Genomic DNA, 4841 nt, shown 5'->3' on the forward strand with positions numbered 1-4841 from the left:
CTCAATCCTTATCTGATTAGGAGTCCCACTCAATTTAGGAATAACACTAAAATAAGAGTTCTACATATTATAGGAAATATTTCTCCCACTCAAATTAGAAAAAAATCTCTCTCCAAATCCCATTAGGATTTTGAGTCATAATTCTAATAATGAATTATCCTATTCATTTACATTTTTAAACTTCTATTGGCCAAACTGTATGTGTTGGATCTAAACTCTCTTCGCAGACTTTATCATTTCTTTCAATCTTGTGTTGTATGTGTTGTATTCTAAAATTTCTCCCTACTACTACCATGCTCATTTGACTAGTAGCAATGAGGTTGGCTGTTGTTTGTCATTTGATTTTGTCGAACGGCAAATATATGTGTACGTATCTGCATCAGAACAATCCGACGTATATTGGAGCTTTTTACAAAGAAGGGATTGAATATCTCTATAATTTTTATAACGTGAATTGGGTATAATATTCCACATGCTTAATTTTTAATTTTCAAGTCACTTTCAAAAACCATCGAGCTAGGCCTTTTCAATGTCACAAAACATCATCAAATAGCCTCAGAAATATTCCTCTCCTCACTCATAAAATACTAAATTTGCTTTCCATTATTAAAGCTGCATTACTAACAAAGAAACATATGCGTTGCTTTGCAATCAAATCAAACCTGAAGCTGCTGGTTGATTCTTGAATGGCACAAGGACCACCGCCTAAAGACATTTATCCTTATACCGACGATTACCCGAAGCATATTGTCAATGATTCCTGTTCCAACCATGGAGGAATTGAAATATTTGCTGATGATCTCAACAAGAAAATGTGTATATGCCAGTGGTTTTCTAAGAAACTTTTCTAGATTTTCAACTTTGAATTTTCCATTCTTTCAATGTATAGAGATCATTCTTCAAACGGAAACTGGGTGTCTAATCGCTATAAAATATCAAACGTCTCTCATTGATCTCTCAGAAAGGAGACAGAGCAAAAATGGCAATGTCAATCTCTGTTATTCTTTCGTTACTTCTTACCCTTTTAGTCTCCTTTTCATCTGTGACTTCAGAATCAGTTGATGATAGCTTTTTGCAGTGCATTTCTTCTCATTCACAGAATCATTCCAAGCCAATTTCAGAATTTGTCCTCGCCAAAAATACCTCTGCTTACTCATCTGTCTTTCAATCCTCTGTTCGAAACCTCAGATTCTTGAACACTTCAACTACGAAACCTGAATTTATTATCACCCCATTTAATGAATCTCATATCCAGGCTGCCATTGTTTGTGCCAAGGCATATGATATGCAGATAAGGATACGAAGTCGAGGTCATGATTATGAGGGCCTGTCTTATGTTTCTGAAGAAAAATTTGTGCTGATTGATCTTGTCATTCTGAGATCTATCAGTATTGACATAGAAAAGGAGAGTGCATGGGTTGAATCTGGTGCAACTCTAGGAGAGTTCTATTATAAAATTGCAGAGAAAAGCAATGTCTATGGCTTCCCAGCTGGTAGCTGTCCGACTGTAGGTGTTGGGGGACACATTAGTGGAGGAGGATTCGGGACCATATTCCGAAAGTACGGATTAGCAGCTGATACTGTTATTGATGCGAAGATAGTTGATGTTAATGGAAGAATTCTGGACAGAAAATCCATGGGAGAAGATCTTTTCTGGGCCATTAGAGGAGGAGGAGGAGCGAGCTTTGGAGTCATTTTTTCATGGGAAGTGAGGTTGGTTCAAATTCCTCCATCCGTAACAGTTTTTAAAGTTGCAAAAACCTTGGAACAAGGTGCAAGCAAGCTTCTTCAGAAGTGGCAAGAATAGGAGATAAGCTTCCTGAAGACCTTTTCCTCCATGCAGCTACAGAAGTTGTGAATGCTAGCTCCAACAACAATAAAACTATTCGAGTCTCATTCGATTCATTGTATCTTGGAGAGGCAGGAAAACTTGTTCCCGTGATACAAGATAATTTCCCAGAACTGGGTTTAAAGCTCGAAAACTGCACTGAAATGACTTGGATTCAATCTGTCCTCTACTTTGCAGGTTTCTCAACAAGCGAATCCTCAGAACTTCTGCTTAACAGGACAGTTCAATTCAAGGGCTTCTTCAAAGCAAAATCAGATTATGTTAAGGAACCCATTTCAGAAACCGGATTGGAAGGGCTATACAAAAAGCTTCTTGAAGCAGAGACATCAGAACTGATCTTGACACCTTATGGAGGAAAGATGAGCGAGATTCAGGACTCAGAAACACCATTCCCTCACAGAAGAGGAAATATATACAAAATCCAATACATGGTAACTTGGGATAAAGAAGAGGAAACGGAGCAGCACCTGCGGTGGATGAGAAGTCTGTACTCGTACATGGCACCATATGTGTCGAAGTCACCCAGAGCTGCCTACTTAAACTATAGGGATCTTGATCTTGGAAGGAACAAAAATGGCAACACCAGCTTTGCACAAGCCAGTGTTTGGGGTTTGAAGTATTTCAAGAACAACTTTAAGAGATTAGTAAAAGTAAAGACTGAAACAGATCCTTCCAATTTCTTCAGGAATGAACTAAGCATTCCTGTGTTTCCATAAAAGGAACTAATTTCACATCAGTGACTACTTCTAGTTGTGTATGACATATACATCCCCTCCCCAAACTGCAAGTTCTATCTTCCATGTGTTAGTGTATGTGCATTGTAGTTAATGTGTTAGTTACAAGTATTATCACTTAATACGTGTATATATTTTGTTATTAATAAAGGCGGCTTTATCTTTAATGTTCAATTTAATTTTAATGAATATTAATTAATAAAGATAAAGACCATTGGACCTATATGTATAGTAGTGAAAATTATAATATTGTTATCATTATAAGATTTTGACTGCATTATAGCATTGTTCAAAAAATATTCCTGGTCAATGTTATATCGAGACTGAATATTGATATAACTGTTGAAATCAGTATACATTGCATTCTTTTTTTTTTTTTTTTTTTTTTTTTATGAAAGGAAGCAGTAATCCTCATTAAGCTGAGGTATATGAGATACCTAGAACCAACGTGTAGGTGTTTGTGATGATAAGTTTACTGAACTGACCCGCACGGGGATTTCATATGAAAGTTTACCTGTGTCTGTAGAAAGACTTGCATGATAGTCGTGTAAGTGATCTTTAGACTTGAGATATTAAGTTATCTTATATAGGAATTATTATATTTTGATACTGCTTACATGTCATTCTACATAAGGATAACAAATGTAGTAGCTGTTGGATATAGTATAAACTATATGGAGATATTTAATTGTCAAAATAGAATTTATCACCTTAGGTAATTAAGGAAAATATTTCAATTGTCCTTAGCCAGTATGGATTGTTAAATCCTTGTGCAAGGTAAAATAAGATTGAGATATTATTTAATTAATCATTCACACTGGGAGGACATAAATGATTCATACATAGCAGACACATTCCATGCATCAATGTATAAATCAGAATATTATGATGAAGGGATATTATTACATTGACAAACTGATCACAGAAAGGTTAGTCAAACCACTTTGACAAATTCTAATATTTGGGTGGTCATTACACATTACTAGATATTAATAATGATATACAAATATAATTAATCAATTATGAATTGATGATAAAATTAAAGTGTTAATTTTATCTAATTATGTTTGTTGCCAACATATTAGGAACCTAATGGGCCATACATATAAAGATTGTAAGTGAGGAATTAAATTAGGTTATGAAGTTGGACTTGATAAAAATAAAATAAAATAATTCTAGAGACTTATGGATTAAAGTATAAATTTTATTTTGACTGCTTAATGTCCTAATAATTAAGTATGGACTTAATTTAAAAGTTCAAGAATTGTAAAAATTAATTATATAAATTTTAATTCTTATAGGGGTCAATTTATAATTAATAAATTTAAAGGTTAAATTTATAATTATGAAAAGTTACTACCTATAAAACGAAGCTTGTCTTCTATTTTCATTTAAGAGAGCTTCCTTTTAGCTAGCACTCATAATTTCAAATTCTCTAAAAAGAGTTTTGGAGAATTTTCTCGCAATCGGTCTGTGTGAATGCCATCAGAGACCGGATATCTAGACGACTGATGGTTTGCTACAACCTGATTCGGTGGTTAGCAAATTCCCAAATTAATTAGAGTTAGTTTGCTAAGCAATAAAAAAAAAAATTCCACCATTCCATAATTTAATTAAAGTTGATTTTGAGTTTAATTTTTTGCTCAAATAATTTGAGAATTAATGCTTCCTAACACTATGCATACACAATTAATTGCAAATGATTAATAAAATTTATGTTAAAATCAGTCATTTTCTAACCATGCCATATATTTGTTTACACTGACTCTTAATAATACGTCTTTTTTTTAAGCCTTCCAATTATTTGTTTTTGGCCTTTTAAATTTTATTTAACGAGAACTCCAGCTAGGCTTAAGTATTGAGAAAAGGTTTTAAAATACAATTATTGTATATAAAATTATTTTATTATAATGATTGATTATTGATTATGTTACATCTAAGTCCCATCATAATTAACAATTAAATTTTATTTATTATATATACAATAATTATATAAAATAATTCCTCTGGACTGATATTTATCACCAATATCTAAATCTTTTCCTCTAATGAAAGGGGAAAATTTAAAAAAAAATTTCTGTCTAGTATTTTATTGAGGAAAGGAAAAAAAAATTATCTAGGTGAAATTTTATTTTATTTTATTATATTTTCTTAAAAGTATTTTATGTTAAATGTTATGGATTCTATTTTTATCAATGGTAGTTTCTTAACTATATATGTTTAGCTATGTTTGATATGACGTAATCATCAATCATAAT

At 32.5% G+C, this 4841-nt stretch overlaps 1 pseudogene; it reads left to right on the forward strand.

The window, feature by feature from the left end:
- Window positions 1-583: 583 nt before the first annotated feature.
- On the forward strand, window positions 584-2651 carry LOC110643999 (tetrahydroberberine oxidase-like; annotated as a pseudogene).
- Window positions 2652-4841: the final 2190 nt, after the last annotated feature.

The sequence above is a fragment of the Hevea brasiliensis genome, chromosome 17 (genome assembly GCF_030052815.1).
Source record: "Hevea brasiliensis isolate MT/VB/25A 57/8 chromosome 17, ASM3005281v1, whole genome shotgun sequence".
Classification (NCBI taxonomy): domain Eukaryota; kingdom Viridiplantae; phylum Streptophyta; class Magnoliopsida; order Malpighiales; family Euphorbiaceae; genus Hevea; species Hevea brasiliensis.